Consider the following 12,594-nt stretch of genomic DNA (forward strand, 5'->3'; position numbering starts at 1 on the left):
CTATTTTAATAAAAGGGAAGTTATATACGGCTCTATCACTGAATTGATTTACAGAGAGGCCACCATGGGGTGTCCGCAGGGTTCCGTGCTTGGCCCCTTGCTATTGAATATACTTTTTGACGATGCTTTGACGTTACCTCTGCCACCGGGCTGCGCGCTCGTCGCGTACACTGACGACCTTCTTTTACTAGTTGGCTCGTCGAGCCGTCCGACACTCGAGCGCGTAGCTAAGGACGCATTATCGAGAATCCTAAACTGGGGTAAGCTTAATAAGCTTGCATTTGCACCTGGCAAAACGGAAGTTATCCTCCTCAAGGGCAGCTCAAGGATAAACATAAATAAGCGATCACCCGCAGTGCGCTTCGGCGACTCTGCTATAAGGTTTTCTTGAGAGGTAACCTACTTGGGGGTCGTTCTGGACGAGAAGCAGACCTTTTTGAAACATGCTAAAGTAATTGTGGCTAAGGCCAACTCAGCCTATCAGAAGGTTGCTCGCCTGGCGGGCAACAATTAGGGCCTAAAGCCTGGGGCCCTGAGAATTGCCTACGAGGCTATATTCATGGGCATCGCTGGCTATGCCTCCAGCGTGTGGCACACCAAAGCCTTGCTGACAATTGTGAAGAGGGCTCTGCTTAGCGGACAGAGGGCTGCTCTGATTGGCCTTACTAAGGCCTATAGGACCACATCTACGGATGCCCTGGCGGTCCTTGAGGGGGTCTTTCCCCTCGACTTGCACGTTCAAATTAGAGGATCGATCACTCTCCTTATGATGAATATCATACAACTCTCGCCGGTGTCCCTCTGATATCGCCATCGAGAGTGGAGGGCGTGAGCTACAGAAAGACTGTATCTGAGCTGGTCTAAAAGACCGCATATGCGGCATGGCAGGCGAGATGGGTGGCCTGCCCTAAGGGCCGCCAGACTTTGCTATACTTTCCAGATGTCTGGGTGAGACACATGACGAGGAGAGTGGTGCCGACCCACTGGACTAGTCAATTTATGACTGGCCATGGAAACTTTTCAGCCAAACTGCAGGGGTCTGGTTTGGCAAGACATGGGTCGAGTTGCTCATGTGGACACGACCAGCAGGATGTAGAGCACGTCCTGTGAGACTGTCCACTTATGGGCCCCGAACGAGCGGAGTTTATTGCCTAGGTCCAACTCCATTCGGGCCCAATAGGACACGCGGACATGTTGGCAACCGAGGCCAATTTTGCGGCCTTTACTAAATTCGCCAGAGCGTATGGGGAGCGGGACACTCTCGACTCCCCTTGCGACTCTTCAAATTAAAGTCACTCTGATAGTTGCCATATAAATTAACATCATGCATTTGCACTTCGGTGCAAGGTTGCATCACCAGTCCCGTGCGGCTCTGCTCGGGACAAAATGAGGGCTTAAATTCTTTGATCTGGCACACGTAAGGGTTATGTTAGCCGGCCGCGTATGACGTGGCTGCATAATATACATAACGGGTGCGGAGGTGGGAGTTTTACACACCATGTATTCAAGTGTGTGGGTCAAAGTATCTTCTACTGATACCTGCAGAATACGTCTGAAAGTTTACCATCATTTTGAAGATGCCATCTACCTCGACTTCCATGCCGTGAATGCAGACTTTTAAACGAGTTCGCTTATCTCGGATCCCTCCGGGGCGCTGGATGGATGATCTCGATAACTGTGTTGATCCCTATCAGAAGGAGAGTGATCGATCCTCTCGCTTAGATGTGCAGATCTAGAAGTAACGCCTCTGCCAAGACAAAGCAGTCTACGTCTCACGTAGGCTAATGAGTTTACTAGACCGAAACACATTTCAATTTAAAATGACTAAATCAAAGTAGATTTAGCAAATATAACTTTATTTTCAAACCACTCTAATGAAGTTCTACCACGTTAACTCCGATTGAATTAATAAATCAATAGTCCTAACGATAAAACTAATTTTATTATTTCCAACAATTAATTCCGTACCAATATGGCAGAAGCATATAAGTCGTATTTTGGCGATTTTGAGATTTGAATGCCAATATATCAAAAAATGCCTACTTTATGTTATGGCAAAAGCATATATCTCTAAAACCTATAGATTTCTCGTAAAACGACTTGGAAAAACAATACATGTCATAAAATGTCAAGCTCTAATAAGCCAAAAGCATATATCTCTGACATATACGTTTTTGCAAAATATAAAATTTCAAACTCTAACAAGGCAAAAGCATATATGTCTGACATATACGCTTTTGGCATATTATAAAATTACGCATGCGCAGACTTATCTATGGTATTCTGCATTTTTTGGCAGCTGTCTTTATTGAATTTATAAAATAAGCAATACAGAGGGATTTATTGGTAATGATAATTTCTTTTATTTTATTAACTGTCAATTCATGGTGGAACTGCATTGTATCGTTGTTTTTATTTAATAAAAACAACAAGGTAGTGATAATCGTGGAAAACACTATCCCATAAACAAGAAAACAAACGAACGGGAAGAAGTTACTGCACACATAGAAAGCTTTCCTAAACATGAAAGTCATTATTCACGTCGTCACACATCCAAAGAATACCTGTCTGGGCAGCTAAACATTTCCAAAATGTTTGAAATGTATTGTTATATGCAAACGGAAAAAATATGATTCCTGTGTCATATAGTATGTATGCTTCAATTTTTAAAAACACCGGATATATATTTAAAGTACTTTGCAAAAACACATGAAAAACTTATGATACATACAATATTAAATTAAAATGTGCTACAGATTTACAAATAAAACAAATATTGGAAACCGACAAGTTTGCAAGTGGCAGATGAAGGCTATGAATTAAAAAAAAAACGATAAGACCAAAGCTCTCCAATATGAAGGTAAAATTGCTTTTTTAGCATTCGTCCTGCAGCAGTGTTTGCCAACGCCTTCTCTTAACTCAAGTATAGTGTAGTATAAAAGGCAATTATTGTACACATATAATTTGACCGTAAGAAATTGCACATCGAACCAAGCCTCATGTTATATGTGGCACGAGGGAATAGCTGCAAGGGGAGCCAACGAAATAGCGTTTTGTGTGATAAGTCTTCCAACTGTTGAAAATGTTATTGCATCCTCTGATTCTTGTCCGGGACAAAATAAAAATAACATAATAACTGCAGCTCTATCTTACTTTGTAAGTACATCACCAACTATCCAGGTCATGGACCATAAATATTTGCTCCCAGGCCATACGCAAATTGAATGTGACACTGACCATTCACGTGTTGAAAAAGCCAAGAAAACTTCCAACATAGAAATTAATATTCCCCATGATTGGTATCAGTTTGTTAGAACAGTAAGGGGCAAGAAATTTTTTATTGGTAAAGAGATGTCTCAGGATGAAATTTACAATTATTCAAGACTTCTTTCTAATCAACTGGTGAAGCGAAAAAAAATTAATACAGTTGGAGAAAATGTCGTTTGGAACAAAATTAGATCGTTCAGGTATGAGAAGGAGTTTGGTTTAATAAAATTTGAATATTCATTACATGAAGATGACCCATTTCTTCAACTTGATTTACGCCGTACGACAAGAGGAAGAAGGAACATTGTTAACATTAAGCAATGCTATAACGGTCCTCTGCCAATAAATCAATCTATGAAAGATGACCTCATCAGTTTATTGCATTGATAGATCCAGTTTATCAAACGTTTTATATAAATTTAAATACTTACCTGTTAATTTTTATATATAAATACTATAAGTAATACTCATAAACAACTGTTTACCAATATTATTATCACTGTTAGTTTAATTTTATCATGTTTTCATTTAATTTCCATGCTCTTGTTTTAATTCATAAGTTTTCCTATAATAAAACATCTAATATTGTAAATGATATGTCAAAATGTTGAAAATATTTTTATGCCAAAACCCCATATGTCATTAAATGCTCAATAACTCATTGAATTACTTGATTTTCTTTTTTTATCAAATATATTTTAAAACTATACTAGTTTTTTTATAATAATAACATTAAACTCTCCAATTTCCATCATATCCTGATTTGTGACACTTCTTTAAGCCTTAAAAACCTTCTCCTGTAAAATGCGAAAAAATGACTTATATGCTTCTGCCATATAGGTACGGAATTATATTTGATAAATTAATTTATATTTTCATGAATCACGTCATATAAATACGAATATTTCATTTATGTGAGTACCGAAACTAAGAAAATTCATGTGCATATCCTGACTGGAAAAATATCAAATCAATATATATGTCATTATATTTAGAATTTAATTTTAAATACGGCAAGAAATTGCAGGTATTAGTAATACATGCGTCAATGCCGCAATTATTGTTAGCGCTTTCGGCTATCGACTAAAAGGTTGACTCTGCACCGCGATTTCCTAACTCTCGTCTCGTGTGGCACCAGACGAGATGACGTAATTGTGTCGTCACGCTCGAGGCATGCCGACCGCGCACAGAATAACCATAGAAAATATTATTATCATACACCTATATGTGTATGGTGACAATGAATAGCGCCGCTGTCTGACCACTCGCTATTTTCTCGAATGCTATTATCACTCCGGTAGTACGTCATAATGATGTCATATGACGTCATCTCGACCGGGAAGCTTGCACTCGCAAGTTCTAACATAGAGCCCCTGGACGCCATTTTTGCTGCTTAGTAGTCCATTCGACCTCAGATCAAAATGAAATTATTTTCTATTGTTCTATTTTTAAATCGGCTGCTTTTTGTACACTTGTCTTTTTCGGATTGCTGTTAAAAAGTACAGTTAAATATTTAATTGTACAATATAATTGAAACAATAATATATTATGTAATAATATTATTTTTTCCGTAACTGGTTGGTGCCCACTTTGAGACCACCACGGCCATTTGCGGTGAACTTAGAATGTACTAATTGTCGACCTATAGCAGTACGATACAAAGCAGGCTATTATCTCATAGCAATGGTCACGATTAATTGACAAACGACGTCGCCTCAAAGGGTGATGGACACCGAAACCTCTCGCGCTTTCTACTCTCAAATTGGACGTAATGACATAACTTTCATCAACCATATTAAAATCTGTATTAACATATTCAGATTATAAATAGAATTATGTCGTGCTGGTATAATTTATCTTTTTTAACATATATATGTTACGCCGAATGTGTGAAATTGCGTATTACACGAAATCAGCAAAATTTTGCCTATTTCATGAAAAATGCAAGCCCGTTGCCTTATTTATGAATTAGGCAAAATATCTGCCGAGTGCGTGAATTCGGCAGTATTTTTTCTGCCTAGTACATTCAATGGGCAAATTAGATAGTGGCGCTCCGGTGGTGTTTTTTGCAACTAAACCAAATGTGTCAAATGCTCAAGCATTGGTCAAAATAGATGGTGGCGCTCTGGAGATGTTTTTTGCAACTAATAAAACTAACCAAATTTGTCAAATATCATTGATTATATAAAAATATTCCAATCGATAACTACAATGACGTTCATGTCTATTTACTATGCCCACACAAAATCTAGAACTATAATATCATGATAACGGAAGAATTTTATTAAAAGGTATTTTCGCGATTTGATTCGTGCTTGGGTATCAGTAAACTTCAACATGTAATCACTGGATTCACGCCAATCTGCTGTAACAATTATGTTAACTTAATTAAGATGAATTTAAATAGTGGGTTCTTATATGTAATGCTTATCAAATCGGTTTTTGTGTTTTGAATCAAGAAATCAATTAAGTACCCTAATGACTAACTGACGCCCGGATCACTGCAAATTTTAGTTATAACGTACTTGCATGGTGAGGTGAGGTGTCAGTATAGGGTAATAAAACTTGCCTAATATAAAATTATTAGCTACCCATGGTAAATACGGTATATTTATTATATAGTTATATATGGGGGCACCAAATTTCTAAGTGATTAAGACTCCTGAGGCTATTAATCCGGCCCTGCCAAGAAAAAGAAAAGAAAAAAAACTGGATACTAGATAAAAATGCGTTCATTTATTGTAAGAAATAAAAAAATGAAAATTTGAACGAAAAACACACAAGTGCGTAAGTATTTATATTCTCTCTCATTTCTCACCAGGATGGATTTATGAGAGTACTATAGAAAATAAGGTGTTTTATTCCATATTGTAAAGTTATGCCGATTTCCATTGGGACGTTCCGATATGTTTACCCATCAAGCAAAAAGTTCAACCTTTATGAATAATATGAATAATAAAAACTTTCTCCTAAGTTGAAATTGAAGATAGCGGAACATTACAATAACTAGACCCATATCGCGGAAGTTTAGAAGGCCGTTTGCGATTTTTCCCACTAAAAGCATGTGGAGGAATCAAAGTCAGGAAGAAAAATAAAACTCAAGTATTTTGTTTTCAGCTTTACTATCTGACTGGCTCGCTAACGATTTGTCAACATTCCGCAAAGCTCATTCTAAAAAAAGCCATTTCAAATATATACTTGCTTACCTCTTTAAGTATAAACTTTTGTAAATACATAATACTTACTTAACCAAAAGTTCAACGGCTCTCTTATCGCAATACTTTTGTATTTCAAGAGGTTAGCGACGCATTAATTTATTTTATTCGCGTAACTACCTCCCTACCACCCTCTGCCTTATTATATTTTCTCTCAGATTGAAAGGTAGAGTATAATTGTTTCATAGTTAAATAAAATTACAATAAATAATTTACAGGTTATGTTTATTACAATAAGAAAAAATCTCGATAAAACGTTGTACCGAGTGGTATTCGAACTGACATATTTTACTTTCCGCAGAAGTACACTCGTCTCAAAGCTATCGATCCATCTATAATTCATGTGAATTAATTCTTATGACCATGTTTAAACAGATGTGACATAGTGGCAAATATAGAAAAGTGCAAGTTGGGGATAACACGTAAATACCACGAAAGAAGTCAATAGGTACATGAGAAGTCAGACAAAAGTACGCGACGTGATAGAGGTTCCCAAGCAGATGAAATAGTAACGTGCTGGACATTTCGATTGACAAGTGGACAACCTCTAGACAAATGTCATCATACAATGGTACCCAAGGGGCACTAAATGATTATAGTGACGCCCAAAATCTCCTGGATAGACGAACTCATATTATAGTTCGGTAGGAGTGTATGGTAGCGAAGCGCTATGGAGCGAAAAAAGTGGAAGGAGCTATATGGAAGCCTTCATCCAGTAATGGATCTACCCCAGTGGATTTCGATGGTGAATATTCATGTCATCATATCCTAGAAAAAAAGTTTAAGTAACATAGTATAACTAATTGTAGAATGGTGTCAGATTCTACATACAGTAATTTGAACAATCACAAACACTCAGACTTTGAAAAAAAACACTTAAATATCGTGTCCTGACCGGGAATCGAACCCAGAACTCTCGGGTGGAAGGCAAGCTCCTTACACACTGCGCCACGAGAGCCGCCTAATTACAATTACAGTAAAATTTATTATCATTGTAGGTGTAAGCCGAGACAAATCATTGAAAAGTTGAAAAAATCGCCTGGTAAGGACAATTATGTTGCAGTGCGATATGAAAACACAAAAAACACAGCCTTCAATATTCATGCGACAGCATCGGCCCGCAAACTACTCAAAACCGGGACAAAGTTTTAAGTGGTGATAACAATTTGAAAGTCTTCCCGTCTAGATAACCGCTCAGGCCCTGCAAAACTTGACGCAGGAAACTTCCCTGAGTGGAAAATAAGTGCCGGAAAGTTTTTCCATGCCTCATACTTGTTTCAAAGCCTCACCGCTTACTAATTTGTTTGTGTAAATAACCATTCTCACTACTTTTAACTGGAAAAAACTTATTCCGATCATGATACCTACCTATTTGCTCAACTTATATTATTAGTCTAACTTTTAAACATGTCCATCAACCGCCGAAACTAGGCATGGAAATAAAATTATCGAATAACCGGTTAACCTGCAAAACGAAGCATCGCCAACGAATCAACCGGTCAATCGCACCATAGAAATCGAGTCGTAAAAATGTAAAAAAACACTCAGTTTTAATATTCTTAATATAATTTTATTGAGATTTTTAAGTGAAAACATTAACCATACTCATTGTTTATTTCTTAAAACAGCTTACGTATAAGCTTTCAAATTAACCGTATTTATGAATTTCTGAGTTTTCACCATGTGTACTTCTTCCTTCTTTTCCCAGCTTTTCGGGCTCATTACAGAGGCCAATCTCAAGAGATTATTAAACATCGAGAAAAGAAAAATAAGTATATACAGTGAAAAGCCAGAAATTTATAAATACGATAAAAAAAATAATCATGAAAGTCTCAAACAATGATGATGCCCGCGTGACCTCGTCGTATCAATTGATTTGTATTGCATCATTCACGGTCTGTCGCAGGAGTGAGGAAAAGAGGAGATATGAATCACAGTGTTTTAAACTAAGGCATGGTTTGATCTTACAGTCGCGCAGAAAGCTTTTAGCATAGTAGGATAATAGTTTGACAAACAGTGCGTGGCTAAGAGAAGACTAAAACGTACCAGGTTCAATTAATTAAAAATTGAGTATTTTTTGTGATGGTGAAAGAAAGCTGGTTAATTTGTATTGCTTCAATGCCCTCGCCCAAATATATTACATTGGTTTAAGTTGTAAAATGACAATGGCAGAGTGAGGTAATTCACTGAAAGTCCTGATACTGGATGGTAAGATTACAGCTTTCTTGAAATTGAACATGTCCACGGTAAACTGACTGAATAATTTTAATCGCGAAAGTAAAATAGAAAAAGCACGAAATAAACATACTACCATAATATATAAATGTAATACTTTATCGAATATTATTATGTCATATAAGTAATATTTTTTGTGGGTAAGTGTACTTGGATCCAGAGTATGAGGTACATTTTTGAAGTTTAATTAGATATACTTACCTATTTTCATTCAAATTTTATTCAAAACAGATATGACTGGTAAAACTTATATCTATATTTATGGCGCTCTGCAAAAAGAAGCCAGAGTCTGCTTTGAATGGCCCAAATAGTTAGTATACAGAGTTAGATGAAGAAATCTTTAGTATTATGTTTTATTTAAGTTTAATAAATAATGTCAAAATTAGCTGTCAGGTTTGTAACAAACAATAATTATTATTTATGTGCCTGGTCTAACCAAATTCTAGTCAGGCTATCATACAGAGTACAGAGACCGGCAAGCAATCGGCAATCAGACCTTGCCTTTTATCTTGGTTTAATCTGGATGTACTGCTCGATTTTAATTTTGGGTCATTTCTTTCTATTTTTCTATTGACCATGTCCAACCCTAATAGGTTGAGCAAGTGGCTGACATCCATTTCTCGTAAAAAACAAAATCTGTCAATACAAACCTCCACTCTGTGGAGGCCCATATGATCCTATCAGGATCGGACATGGTCAAAAAAAAAAAAAAAAAAAAATGAATGCCACATGCTCAACCTATTAGGTCCATATTCTGGCTCCAAACATAAATTGAAAAAAAAAATGTGTATTTTCCAGACCCAGGATTTGAACCTGGGAATCACAACATTATAAGCCGACGCGTAATCCGCTCGACCATCGTGTGATCATTTATTATATTCATAATTTAAAGAAGAATTTATTTACTGTGTAATCTCTTATTTAAATAAATACCATTTCGACTCTAATTTGATTTTTAGACTCCTCATTAGCCTTGACACGAGTTAACCGAAATCTCAATTTACGAATTACTCGTTTGTTCGGTTATGAATAACATCGATTAGCTTTTTACGCCTACCTATGATACAGCGAATGACAAAATCAAGTAAACAGGTAGGCACTAAATATATTTTCGTTTGACATAATATTCTTTCCGTGAGTAAATAAGACTGCGTGTGGTTATGAATATGGAATGAAGATATTTTTAGTTTTTCCGGTGATATTAGTCAATTTTTGTTTTGCTTCTGACAGTTTTGGAACTAAAAGTTGGAAGCACTGGAATTTTTCTTTCCCGACATTACTTAAACATTTTGATTTATTTTTTATATTGATATGTTACATAACTAGATGGAATGTCTGTCTATCCAAGTACGTGTAAAAACAATAACAACATAGATTGTATTTTATAATTAGGTAAACAAGTACATGTGATATATTTTTTTAATATATTATAAATACATAAAACAGCAAGCAGTTTTAACACTCCCACATAGATCTTAATGTGAAACGAGATTCAATCATGTACGGTTTTATATGAAAATATATAACTATTTTATTTCTAGCAATGAGGTATATTCCATGGATATGGCGTATATAATATCATCATTATTTTTTGGCTCGACTTGTTTTCCTTTAAACACTAAAAACAATAAGTGTATATTATATAAATGAAAAAATATATCAAAATATAACTTTAATAGTAATGAGTGATCATTTGAAAACAAGACTTCATTTACAGAATGTTGAAAACAGTTATATCAAGTATACAATGGAATATTTAATCTTCAAGTCCATTTACTCGAACTTGATTACACACCGGTGCACTTGTATTTGTTCAATTATTAGCATTTGCATTATTTTGAAAGTCCATTAGATCCACCGTAAATAATTGAGAAAACAGCTAAATAATATTGCTCACAATAAGTCTTTAATTATAATGACTACCATAAATAGGTATAATCAATCACAGATTTTGGGTAGTCCCCTGAGAAAGTGACGCAGAGGAAGGGTGTCGGCGCATTGAATTGACAAGAAAGAAATTATTGCCCTTCAAATATTTTATAGGAATAATTTACTGAGATTATTATAAATTTATTTGTATATAAGATTTTTTGCACATCGTGTAAACTTACTCTATGATACATAATAAATATTACTAAACCTATCAACAGCATCGATCAATTGGATTACCCAAATAAAACTCTCTCCAAACAGACTCTATCTTTTTATAAAATAATGTAAATTGTATAGATATATAGACTTATACATACATAATATTATATAAAGCAATGAAGAAAAAAAATGCTGAGTGGGATTCAAATTTACGTATTTTAACTGCCGGTTGACTGTTTTGACTTTCAATGAAAATACTTCGTCTTCTAAAAATCTTGTAGGTACTTAGGTATATAATATATTTTAATAAAAAAAATATATGTAATGAGTACATATCGACTACTACACTTAGCTTCAAACAAAAAAATGTATTTATTTGTTTTAGTAACTAACACTTATAACTGATATTTTCACATTTTTATCAACAAAATCTCACCAGGCTGGAGTATTTTTTCTTACCGAAAACATTATCCAACTTTATATTATTAACTCTTAAAACTCAACATTTATTTTTTTGGCAAAGATATTTTTGTAACCAATAATGTAAATGTTATTCTTAGCCAACTTTTATGTAAGTAATGCTTTTAACTTAATATTTTCCGATAGAAACTTTTACGATACAAAACAAGAGCGTCGCGATAAAGTGTCCCTTTGCCAGGACTGTACTGGTCATCTAAAAAATACTTTTTTTCTTATATTGTTCATTTCTTTTATATGCAGAATATACTAACATTCTTTAATCATCATAATTATTTGTTATACAATTCTTGGCAGATCCTGGATAATAAAGCGCCGCTGTTTTCAATTGCGCAATTCGTTTTGACTTAAATTTTAATTCTGTTTACAGTACTGCAATCCAGTCATCCAAGTCCAAGATTGCCCAGATCTTCCATGTGTTAATTCTTGACTGGACATGGTGGCTTCGCTGGCAGGCTCTATGAGGTTGGTCTTGTTACCCTTCAACATGTCCATATGGCGGAGAAATACAGAATGCAAACCACATTTTCTGGGAATATCCTAAAATGTCTACAGAAACAGAAGAACTGCTCAAGTCTATTCACCCAGCTGTTCAGCTTATCGGACTGTGTAAAGGCGAATTTTGTTGCATTTAGAAAATTTGCGGCGTCATATTGCCAACGTAAAGATCTCTTCACTTAGGCCTTGTCCAGATGGAGCGTTTTGACTCACGCGCATTCCGAGTATGTATATGTGATTCGCGGCAAATCATCTTCGCACATCAAGCGCAAGCACTCGACAGATTCTCGATAACGCAAAATTTTTATCGCCATTCCAAAATGAATTAAGACTGCTTCGAGCTCGAAATGACAGTTTAATGGCCATATCAAAATAAATTACGTCAGGTTGTACAATGCCGAGAATATATCTTGCTAGCTTGCTTTGTGTCACGACTGAGTTGAGCTCGTTTTTTATGCCCACTAAAAATGTATTGCGTGACACACTGCCAATGAAACGCGTTATATGGACGCAGCACTCATTTGGTACGTGTAAGCGGTGAGACACGCGCCATCTGGACAAGGCCTTAGAATGTTCGGCAGTTTGTATTAGCGTTTGTTATACATTTGAATGTTTAATATTACCTCTACGTGCTCCTCTTTCCCATTGGTACTCACTTAAAATCATGGTAATTCAGTCAAAGCACATTTGAGTGCATGGCCCATACCCAAGACTTGGATAATTGCTCCTGAGAGATTCCCAGTCATAAAAAATATGCTTCACAGCAAACGTATAGTCTCATGATATGCCCAATTAAGAGCAAGTATGGTGC

The sequence above is a fragment of the Rhyacophila brunnea genome, unplaced genomic scaffold (genome assembly GCF_057557595.1).
Source record: "Rhyacophila brunnea isolate RB1 unplaced genomic scaffold, BYU_Rbru_1.0 scaffold_8, whole genome shotgun sequence".
Classification (NCBI taxonomy): domain Eukaryota; kingdom Metazoa; phylum Arthropoda; class Insecta; order Trichoptera; family Rhyacophilidae; genus Rhyacophila; species Rhyacophila brunnea.